The sequence below is a fragment of the Stegodyphus dumicola genome, chromosome X2, assembly GCF_044657685.1.
Source record: "Stegodyphus dumicola isolate Sdum_Otavi_A_Nest chromosome X2, ASM4465768v1".
NCBI classification, from domain to species: domain Eukaryota; kingdom Metazoa; phylum Arthropoda; class Arachnida; order Araneae; family Eresidae; genus Stegodyphus; species Stegodyphus dumicola.
In genome coordinates, this window is record NC_140781.1 from 98,778,052 (window position 1) to 98,790,435 (window position 12,384).

The following is a 12,384-nucleotide window of genomic DNA, read 5'->3' on the forward strand; positions in this document are numbered from 1 at the left end:
AATTAAACTTCTCCAAAGCTTTCGCTAACTTTCTAGCATTTACTCTGGTATCATAAAAAGTAGCATCTAATCTTCATTTTACATATTCAAACTAATGATGAAATCTTAAAATATTTTTTTTTCATAATTATATATTTAAACGAGATAGATTATGGGTTCATAGAAATTTTCGAATTTTAATGATTTTTATTGTTTTATCCAATTTTAACCATTAGCACGGAAAATTCCTATGCGTAGCTCAACTCTCCTTAGTCCGTTTTTGTGTTTTGCGGCTGGCGGTTCATTTGTAATATTGTACGGGGTGGTCGAGAATAAGCATGGGGTTTTATGTAATCTCTGTAAAATTTATTCAAAGAGCTTTTAATTGATTCAGTTACTCAATTGTATTTTTAATGTGTACATGGAACGCCAGTAAACGATAAACACTCGCTAATTCAAATTATTCTTAGTCTAGAAAAATGCATTTCACATCGTAGTAAACAGGCGTTCCTGTATAAAATATGTATCATGATACATAAGAGATCAAGACTATATCACAATAAAGTTCATCTGTTGCATTATGTGTGTAACCACAGAACAAAGCGTGTAGGGTTACTTACATATGCTACAGAGACAGTGCTACTTACACATGCTGTATTTAACAATAACCCAGAATTTCTTAAACACATTCTCCTTGGTCTTGGAAATGTGCTATTGCAATTCAGTAGCCATATCACGTATAAGTACCTCATGTAATTCAAAGTGTAGGAAAAGAAAAAACAACAGCATGAAAGCAATATGTAACACGAAGTCTCTGCAGCCACCTGCTTTTAATATTGAGAGCATAAATATGTCTCTGCCATTTGGCAAACAATTGCACCACCATTAAGTTATGGTTACAATTGTGTGAAGTAAAATGTTGTAAGGTTGAACATCTGGTAATAAATAACCTTGAAATATTGGCGATTTTGTATCAGCATCATATATTTTTTTCATGCGAAAATGTGAAGTTTTGATTTGAATGAGCATCATTTTGGGGAACTTTGTAATTTGAAAAATTCTGCAGCTGAGGTGTATTGATTGTTTTTAGAAGTATCTGATGAGGCTGCCTTAAATGAGAGACCTTGTCATGAGTGGTTTCAAAGGTTTGACATTGAAGGCAAAGAATGTAGCGGAAGTTTACAAAGACGTGGAGTTGGCAGGGCCGGACAAAGGGCAATCGGGCCCCGCATTACCATCAAAATGAACAAAAAAATTATTTCGAAATTTAAAGCAAATTGCTTTTGACAATAATGGATAAATTATGAATTATTCAAGTAATTAAAAATGTATTTATTTTAAGTTCGCACTGCTGGATGAGATTTATTAATGTGTTTATTATTATATAATATATACTTTATAATATAGAAAACTGATACCTGTAAAAGTTCATGTCAAATAAATTGAATTTAATCGGGATATAGTTATATATATATACTCAATTTGAATTTTATTTAAATATTTAATATATAGAGAGAGCCCCGCATAAAAAAAATCCAATCGGGCCCCGCACCTATTCGATTCAGGCCTGGGAGTTGGATGCACTGTTGGATGAAGATTCGTGTCAAACACAAATAGATCTTGCACTTACATTAGGAGTGACTCAACAATCAATTTCACATCATTTAAAATCATTGGGAATCATTCAAAAGCAAGAAAATTGGGATCCATATGAAATGAAACTGAAAACATTGAACACCAGTTTCTTACACATGAAATGCTGGTTGGCAGGCATAAATGAAAGGGTTTTTTTGCATCATATAGTCACTGGTGATGAAAAATGAATCTGCTATGATAACCGAAGGAAGAAGAAATCATGGGCACCATGATCATCGACAGCCAAGCCGAATATTCGTGGAAAAAAAAAATCATGTTGTGTATATGGTGTTGTGTTATCAACTTGGTGTCGCATATTACTAGTTGCTCAAACTGAATGAAACCATTGCTGGAGCTTTCTACCAAATATAATTGATGAGATTGATTCGAGTACTCAAAGAAAAATGCATCTACTATAATACTCCAGACATGACAAAATTATTCTCCTGCATGATAACACTCATCTACATGTTGTGGTGCTTGTCAAAACCTGCTCAGCAACACTGAAAGGAGAAATTTTCCCCCTTCCCTTTGTATTCACCAGACACTTCTGATTACTACTTGTTTTGATTGATGATGCATGGCCTGTCTGAGCAACACTTCATATCATATTAAGATAACAAAAATGGGGTTGGTTTGTGGATCGTCTCGAAAGATGAAGCATTCTTCTGTTGTGGTATCCATATGTTGCCAGAAAGATGGGAAAAAGTAATGGCTAGCGATGGGCTATACTTTGAATAAAACATAACATACTTCAAAGACCTTATTTTATTCTAACCAATTATTTTTAATTTCAGGAACTTTCCTTTCTCCTACAAACTCCTTTTAAGAGTTTGTAATCAGAGAGTTCCAAATTTATGCCACAATTTTGAAGTAGCTTTGCACGTGAATAGTTGGTTCTTAGCCACTCTCCTTAGATTATGTTGATATTCTAGCTTCGGCTTTGCTCTGTGTAGCTGATTTAGCGGTTTAGACCAAACCATCCAGTCTTGTTGCCCGTCTTACTTTATTGTGATCTTGCATCTTATTTTTCCGTTAAGTTACTTAGCCAGAAGTGGTGGTAGATTGTGAGCACCAAGTGAATGCATTCTTTGTTAAATTCAAATAAAAAGGTTATTTAAACCGTCTTCTGCAGACATCTGTTCTTCCAAGACCTAACAAGAATTCGCTACTCAATCTTTTCAGATAAGGTCTACAATACCTTACAGTTCCAAAACATATTAGAAGACTCTAATAATACTGTTCTTTCACAATAAATGACCAATTTTTAATAAAAAAACAGCAAATACTTATTTGTACTCTTGATATATTCATAAAAAGGGGATCAACAGAAATAAGTACAAGAAACTTATCACTCTGGTTTTGTTTTAAAGCGTTTTGATCTGCTCAAATCAGCACTAATAAGATGAAGACAATGCTAAAATTTTATATGAGGAAATTTACAGTTTTATACATAATTATATTTTGAGCTGATATTATAATATAAACTATTCTACTTTTTTTGCAGTTACATTGATATTACAGATGTTTAAAATAACTAACTGTCATCCAAACGCAGACCAACTCGTTAATGCATATCTTAAATTGTATATTTCAATATATTGATGCTTATTTAATTAATTGCCTGTGCAGTGTTTTTCAGCTGTTGAATGGCCCTAGGTTCATTGCCATATGCAGTAGCTTTAAGTGATCCTGTAAGAAATAGTCAAGTAAAGTCTTAGGACATTCATAGGTGGCTTGAAATCCTTCACCTGAAAAAATATCTTTTCTTGGTACTGAAAGAAGGGTAAGTTGCAGTAATTCTATAGTTCAATTTCATCAAATTAGTTTAGAAAATACCTATGTTGACAGTCTATTCAAAGCAATGTGGCACCAATTATTCACTTCTGTAGTGCACCATGTGCCTGTTTAATGCAATGTATTCTTTCTTCATGAATGATATGTGATTTCACATTCAATCACACTTATATGTTATGTGAGGTTGCATAGCCTGAAAAATATAACCAGCCACCATCTGTGACCCACATGATGAATATACCTGAATTTTGAATAACTATCTTCTTAACCATTAGCAGCTGAAGAACAGTATTTTGACATCATCTGAAACAATAAATACGTGGATATTATAACATACATTTGAAAATATTCATCAACAAATTTATCTCTCTTTGGATGCTAATGGCAGACATTTTCCACATCAGTGTAATTGTGACAAAAACAGAACGCATTACACCAAATTTTCTCACATGATCCTCCCCCCTTTTTAAACTAATTTTATCATTCAAAAGTTGAGAGGAGAAAATCGGGGAAATAGTTTAATTTTCAAATAATGCAATTATATTAAAAACATAGCAAATTAAAAGTAGGCATGGATAAATTGTTGGTAACTATCACACTATTATTTGTTTAAAATAAGCTACCTATATTCCAATAAAAATACATAGTAATATTAACATTATACTATCTAAAGAGATATCTTCATTTCTACTTCCCTATAAGTTGAATCTTGCCTATTCTTGGCAATTGGTTGTCTTGGTTGCTCCTTAGGCCTCAAATCATTGATAAATAATAGAGTGGATGAATGTGCAGCTGACTCAGTGAAATCGTAGACCAAAGGTCAGTTTGTGTTTGCTTTGTTGTAATTGGTCAGTTCTTGTGGTATAAAGTTCTACAGTTAGAAGAGAAAGTTTCAACTTGACCTTCACAGGTAGTTTGCAAAGATTAGTCTTTGTTAATGAGCTGAATACAATCACTGCCTAGATGAATCCATTTTAAAATTTATGGAAGCTTATTTTCTAAATGCATTGAGGAAGGGGGGAAAGGGTGCAAATATTTTAAAATTTTTCAGAACCTGGTGCTAAAAAGCTAGCGGAGGAAATATAGTGCTCAAATTCCAGGATAAAATATTTTTTCTCTTGATAGCATTAAGTTAAGGTAAAAATTTTCATTATATCATCATATGCCTAGGAATTGAAGACATTTGGAATTAAAGAAACCAAATCAGGGAGTATGCAACTATCAGTCAAAAGCATGATGGTTCATTATTATATGGTGAAATGTTAAATCCTTGTCTAGCTACTCTTCCATTTAAGATATTCTAGGAGTTTGTCAATGTCTAGGAATTGGTACATATCCTGAGGAATGTATTCCTACAAACAAGAAAATAGAAAGTTCAAACAATCTAATTATGCTTTATTAAAAAAAGGGTTTGTAATTTTATTTTAAAAAATTTTCAAAGAAATGATGGAAGTCTACTCACTGATTTTGTTACAATTAAAACCATATCTCTTTTATCTTCTATAGCCCAGTAAGTCCTTTACTTTTAATAGCAAAAATCTTAGTATTAAATCATAATTTTTAAAAAATATATAGTCATAATTTTTTACATTTGTTTTCAAAACATTAATTAGATAAGAATCTAACTAGAAGAGAAAATTTTCCATGTTTTTAAACATGAATTTTCATTTACTGTGTCTTTCTGAAACAAATAGTTTGTATACTGTTTTAATATAAAATTATGCAAAATTGGGATTGGCTGTAGCTAAAATATCTGCCAAAGCTTGTCTTTTCTTCAAAGCAATCAATCCTCAGAACTATCCTTATCATGAGATAGGTCAATTTTTTATATAACATCACATAAGATTTTGTGTGACTTATTTTGCTCAAGACAGAAAGAAATTTCCAGTCAGAATATATGAATGCAATATAATGAAAAAATATAACCAACTGTAGCTAAAATATCTGCAAAAGCTGGTCTGATCTTGAAAACTATCTATCCTCAGAACTATCCTTATTCTTAGATACATCAACATTTTGGCATAACATCACTTATGTTAGTCCAATGTTTAATGTGTTTGTATTTTTAAGGGTGTTAAAGTTGCATTACAAAAGAGAAACATGACATAAAAAAAATAGATTCAGTTCTGGGGAAAAAGGGTGTAGTTTTCATTTGAATAAAGTAAACAAGAGGTTTACATTACATCCCATAAGTGCTTCATTACTTTTGTGTCCGTTTCTTCTTTGCTTGTGAAAGGTAAATGATTCTGTGGGTATTACTAGTAATGTGTGTATTGTTTGATGTACTTCAGCAGCTGTAAATGTAGAACTCTTTTTTTTTTTTTTTTTCTTTCTCTTATTTTTTAAAATCTTTGCAACCATTTATGCTTAGGGAAAAAATGGAAAGATGAGTGAAAATATTCAGACTTTTGTGCAGGAAACATCAAAAGTTAATGCTTCTCTAATTCTGTCACATATAAAAGTATAGTACTGTATTGCTACTATAGATCTTTCTTCCTATATTCCATCTTCCTCAACAGATTAATACAAAAAATACTAACTTTGAAGTTTAATGCTGTTAACATATATCTGCTAAAAGTTTCAGTAAAAGAAGGAATGGGAGACTTTGAAATAGCTGTTACTGTTAATAAAAATTCCATAATAATGCATTTTAAAATATACCTGAAATGTATGTAAAAAATCATTTAAAGGTATAATTTTATTTATGTATTTTTTTTTAATTCAAGAAGAGAATTAAATTAGCTTTAGTATAATATTAGTCAAGCAAGTAACTTTTATTGAACTAATATTATACAATAATATATTACACGCAGTAACATGAATTATGTTTACCATATCAGTTCTGAAGATTCACTTCTTGGAGGAAAATGTGCATTCCTAATGACATCAATAATCTGTTTGATGTTTGCTTAGTTTACTCGCCTATCATTTATTATGCTTTGCTCAATTTCTGTGTTACAGTTCTACCTGTTTTTCTCCCTTATGTATTGTAGTTGCTTGTGGTGTATCTTGGTTCAGTAGTCCAGATGTCCATGTTTTAATGAAGAGGAAAGTGTTATAAGCAAAATATTAATGAGAACGCAATTTCTATCAGAACTTACCTTGGCCTGGTACTTGCTTAGTCAGGTAAGTAGTGAAATTGGTATGGTTAAGAATATATATATTTATATATATAACTGTGTGTGTATATGATTATAACATGTTATTAAATTATTAACAAAATAAAATTAGTTTAATATTAAGTCATTTTTGTATTGTTTATATTTGGGTAGGTAAGTAATATAAATATAGAGAAAAGAAAGAAATATCTGGGCTCAATAATTCTCCATTTCAGAAACCACTAACAAGTATATTTGGTGATTGTAGTAGTATTTTGTGCTATGCAATTTTGAGACTTTCCTATTATATACACAGCTATTCTTTTGTTCATTCCCCGAATTCTATTCTCTGGAGTAACTATAATATCATAATACTAATTAGAACTTCAAGAATAGAAAACACAGAATGTGTAACTTATATTGTGTGAGCAGTAAAAACTAAATGTATGATATTACCAGAAAATCTTTGCAGTGAGATTAAACATCATATAGAAGTTATAAGATTGGCAATATAAATGAGCTGTATTAGAAAATTTTAAACCAGCTAATGAAAACTCATAAACTGGAAACGCTACAAGTATTTTAGATTGAGATTTGACTCTTGGGAACATATAAATATTCTCAAAAGTTATATAAAGAGGAATTAATGCTCAATTGAAAAAAAAATTGAAGTTATATTTAAAAGAACAGAATTTAGTTTTAAATATAGTTTAAAGGACAAAAATTTCCGACTCATCTTACAAAATATTGTTTATATCTGAAGGAATCATTTCTTCATCAAATGCTTTTTTTCTTACTTGAAGAGCATGCCCAAACTGTTTTCTGCAGAAAGACATATGCACCAATTTGATATGTCTAATGAAAAAACTTTCATCCTCGGCTCACTTTGTTTGTGATAAAATTTTATTAAACATAAGAATTTCAAATTTAGTTTTTTCAAAAAACAGTGAATGAAATAGAATGACACACTTTAAAAAAAATTTTTAACAATAATTTGAAAGTAAAAATGCTGTAGTGGGAGATAAGAACAACACATTCACTAAAATGGCAGTTAATTCACAACATTAGCACATATATCTCTTTGTAGAAAATTGTTTGGCACATCTTGTCCTGGAAAATTTATGAGAAAAATTAATTCATCTCCCAAATAGTTTATACTTTTATTTATTTTAATGCAAATCTGTTTTAAGTTAGGCTAACTAATTACAACAAAATAGTTATAAACTACCATTTATCTTGGAGAGGATTTTTACCATCATGAAAGACTTCATAAAAGATATTGGCTTTAATGATAAACTGAAAATATCTACGCATTGGGTCATACGAAAAGTTTTGCAGTCTTTCATAGCAAATACAAATAAGGCAGTACAAAAAATAAGACATTTTCATTGAATAACATAAAAAACATTTTATTCTTTGACTTTTTACATTTCTCAAGTAGTTGGAAAATTCCTTTCTTGAAAAGGTCTTTAGGTTTATTCATAAAGAAGTTACTGGCATGCTTTTTGACAGTCTCCTAAGAATTAAACTCAAGGCCATTCAAAAATTTTGCAGTGACCTGAAGAGATGAAAATCGAAGAGGGTAAGATCTGGTGAATATGGGGAAGGGGTGACACAAAACATCTTTGCCATGTTCAATAAGTCTGTATGACATTCACTAAAATGTGGGGCTGAGTATTGCCATGATTAAAAAAAATACCTTGAAGCCTGGCCAGTTCTGGATGCTTTGATTTAATTTATTCTTTTAAAACAGCCATTTGGGAACGATATTCTTTTGAATTTATTGTCTGAATTGCTAAGAACAATTCATAGCATACAGTTCCTTTGTAGTCTCACCATACACAAAACATATCTTTTTGGGGATGCAGCCTCCTTCCCAAAGTTACTAAAAGGGGGTTCTTTTGGCTTTCCATGTGATATTTTTCTTGTAACATTATTATGTAGTATCCATTTCTCATCCACAGTAATGAGCTGTTTCAAAAGAAGTTTCTTTATTTTTTTCAGCAAAGAATCACATGCCAAAACTCAAGGAAGCATATTCTTCTCTGTTAAAGTATGTGGTATCCTTACATCATAACAGCTTGCATATGCCTTCTTCAACTGATCATGTGCTTTACTTTTTTGAATATTTATCCTCTCTGATAGATCATGAACTGTATAAGTTGGATTTTCGGGGACAGCTTCGTTTAACTGGTCCTTGTTTACAGGGATGGCCATCTAGAACATGCATCATGTTTGAGGCTGAAATTTGCATGCTTAAACATTTTAAACCACTTCTGAACTGTGTTGTCAGAAACAGCACTTTTTCCATATATAGCACAAATTTTACAAGCAGGCTGACTGGCAATTTTTTTTTAATAAATAAGTATAATATAATAAAAATACACTTCTGAGTTCTCCATTCTTAGCATTGCAGTCAAAGAAAAGTTATGCCACAATAAATAATAGAAGTATGTGACATAAGCAGGAAAGACCATACTTAAACATCTGCTTCAATCAAGGTTATTCCGTGTCAGCAAGAAGAAAATAATTAGAAAAAAATGTTCTTTGATTTCAAAAATTGCATAATTTTTGCAATGACCCAATAGTTAGCTTATTCTGCTCTCCAGTTTTGAAAGCTGCTGTAAACTTTATGTATATGTTTGAGTATATATGTATCATATAGAAAACCATGGCAAAATAAATGATGTAAGTGAATAATGAAACAACAAAAAAAGGTAGCATAGTATAATGTAAGCATCTGATATGTTTGTAACTATGAGGAAATTGGATGCTTAAAACTTCTGGCCATCTAAGCTTAATTGTTTAAAAATTACTGTTGAGTACAATTAATCATTCAAATTTCATTGACTGGATAATAATAAATATACTGAGTCAATCATCAAAATAAGCTTACAATTCATATTGGTTTAATATGGTAACAAGTCCTTCTTCAATGACATATCACTCCATAAACTAACTGGCCATGAAGTTAACTCTAAAGCTAATACTAACCGAATGTTATGATATTAAATCATGATAACTTTGCATTAATTCAAGTATTATCAGTCGCCAAATAGTACTGATGTGTTTGTGTTACCTTGAAATTTGTGTTCATTTAAAGTTATCATGAATAAAATGTGTGGATTAAAATTGTCAGTATTAAAAAAGGTTAAAATGTTCTGTTTTCAGAAGAAAACTAAACATAGTTTACCAAAGAAGAAGATGTTCATTGTTTCATGCATTTTGTAAGTCAGTTCAAATAGTATTTGGATAGTAAATTCAGAATAAATATTTTTTTAATTTGGTAGTTAACTGCTTTTAACCATAAAGTAAATATATAATAATGGAAAATAAGCAACTGAGCCTGTATTTTTAAGAGTAAGAAAGCCAGATTAAATATCTGTATGTTATATGCTAGATGATGTACTAAGTTTATTGCACCTTATGGCACATTACTGATTTTATTATAATTTTTTGGGAAATATGTAAATGATTAGTCTAAAAATTTGTAGGAAATTGGATGTAAGAAACTTGTTGTGAACCAAAGTTATTTAATTTTATTTTACAGTACTAGTTTCATCAAAATATCAATTGTTATTTTAATTAAAAGTATCATGTAGTAATACATCTATATATTATACTTATCTCTTTTGAAAGCATATTATATTGTATATTACATATTATTTCTCATGTTATAATTGAAAATGAATGAGCCATTAATTTTAAAATAGCAACAATTTGGTCAATGTTTTTGCTCATGAGAATAATTTTGCCCACTTTGCTGTCTTTTGCACATAATTTAAGTAAAAAATAAATTAGTAATTGTCTCATCTGAAAAATAAGGTTTTTAGTCACTAGTGTTTTTTGTTAATAGCAACTGACAAACAGTTTTATTACAAAACAATTTAAATCACATGAATATGCTTTTTGTAGGAGAGTATTTCATCATCTAAAATCATAAAGGAATTATTTTCACATTTTTAATATTTAGGATTAAGAGTTATTTAAAGTACATATTTCTTTTTTGCAGATTTTTAAATATATTTTCATTTTTAGATCAGCCTTAAGGAATGTGAAAACAGAGATCATATTTAACATAGTTCTAATCTGAAAGTGCAGTAGTAACATACATTTCATTATTTCTGTGATCATCATCTATATCACGAGAATAATGTTTCATGAAATATTTTTATTCATTACTAATCTGATATTAGCAGTAATTAAATTTTTCATTATATTAATTTATTCATTACTGATCTATGAGCTATTTCATGAAATATCTTGTAGAGATCAGATTATTATTGTGGTTTGGAACAGTAATTCTCAAAGAATGTACCAGAAATATATATCTAGATTTAGATGTGTAATAGGGAAGTAATATTAACTATAAAACTGTATACTGTAATCAAATGACAGTTAGCTACAGAAGTTTGAAATCAATGATGTGTTGTCTAGCATTGTTTAAATAACTATATAATGCAAGTGTGATGTTTATGGAGCTTTAGAACTTTACTGTACTTTCATGTATAAAAATGATTTTGAAACTTGCATGTTTTGTAATTTGGAAAATGTTTTAAAATCTAAATGTTCTGGAATTTAAAATGGTCTTTTCTCTTCTGCACAGCCGATTTGCTCTTACCATTTGGCTTCATATCCTCAAGGCTAGAATTCAGAAGTTTGAAACATGAATTCTCAGATGTAAAATTTGCATTTCACTTGAAAATTACTATGATTTTTTTTTTTTTTTTTTTTTTAAATATTTGTTTTGAAATACGTTTTGCTTCTGTATGCTCAGTACTTTGTTAACTGATTAATAAAACTGAATGTTTTCTTTCACTGGTAAGTTTTCTTATTTAACACTTCTGTTAAATAGTAAATAAATAAACTCAACAAATCTAATTTTTTGTATTTTGTCATTTTTTACAATTTTCACATTTTGCATAAGCACAAAAATAGATCCTACATATTAAGAGCAAAAGGAAAATATTTGGCATGATAAAATTTCGTTCTGTTATTTATGAGAATAGCACATTGTTTGTTTCTCAAATTTGTTACCCTTGTGGAACCCTTGAAATAATATTCATAACTCAGGAAACCTGCGTAAAAATTTTAATGTATCATTATTAATATCCTTATTTCTTTTTATAAAGTTCATAAGGAAACATAATAGTGCTGTCCTAATGATTGGTTAAAGAGAGGGTTAGACCTTAAATTTTTCTCAAGTTTATTGGCATTCATAAAAAAGTAGTGAATTTAAATTTCTAATCGAGATAAATTATACCGAGATTTTCATTCAGACGAAAAATCTATCCTCCATACTCGCAAACATTAAAAAAATAAATATAAAAACCAGTATTAGTACACATGGAAATAAACGGGATAATAGTTGCCAAAATAATTCATTCATGAACATTGTTGAAACGCCACAAGATAAATTACGACAGTTTATTAAATTTACTAGAATTAGTATCATTTACAAAATTAAGGTTAATTAGTAAGTTATAAGTATTATATATCAGCACAAAAATGATTCAAAGTTGCATTTAGATATAGGTAGTCAAGGCATCAGTATTTCTTGCAGGACCCATAGTAAATTTTCCCGAAAAATTAAGATTCCGAGGAATTAGAGACAGGTAAAGTGTAAATTCGACTGTGCTTTAGCCGGAAATCGAACCATGTATCATCAAGTTTGCTGCCTGAATATGCTGACTACTACACCCCAAGGGAAAGCATTTAGGTATTGTTAGTCAGTGCAGCACTATTTTTTGCGGAACCCCGAATGATTTCTCTCGAAACATTAGGGTTCCGAGGGACACCGGTAACCTCAGATCCGGGAATTGAACCTCAGATCATCCACTTGCCAACAAGACTACACCGCAAGAGCTTCCACGGA

General features: G+C 30.1%; 1 long non-coding RNA gene across 2 annotated transcripts; it reads left to right on the plus strand.

Annotated features, from left to right (window-relative positions):
* The first annotated feature begins 220 nt into the window (after positions 1 to 220).
* LOC118186183 (uncharacterized) lies at positions 221 to 11,356 on the plus strand. 2 transcript variants are annotated; one of them, XR_004757730.2, is made up of 5 exons: positions 221 to 329; positions 3,247 to 3,400; positions 6,405 to 6,537; positions 9,681 to 9,736; positions 11,116 to 11,356. It is a non-coding gene; the product is annotated as an uncharacterized LOC118186183 (long non-coding RNA). The 2 variants fall into 2 exon arrangements; XR_004757729.2 differs by having other exon boundaries at positions 258 to 3,400.
* Positions 11,357 to 12,384: the final 1,028 nt, after the last annotated feature.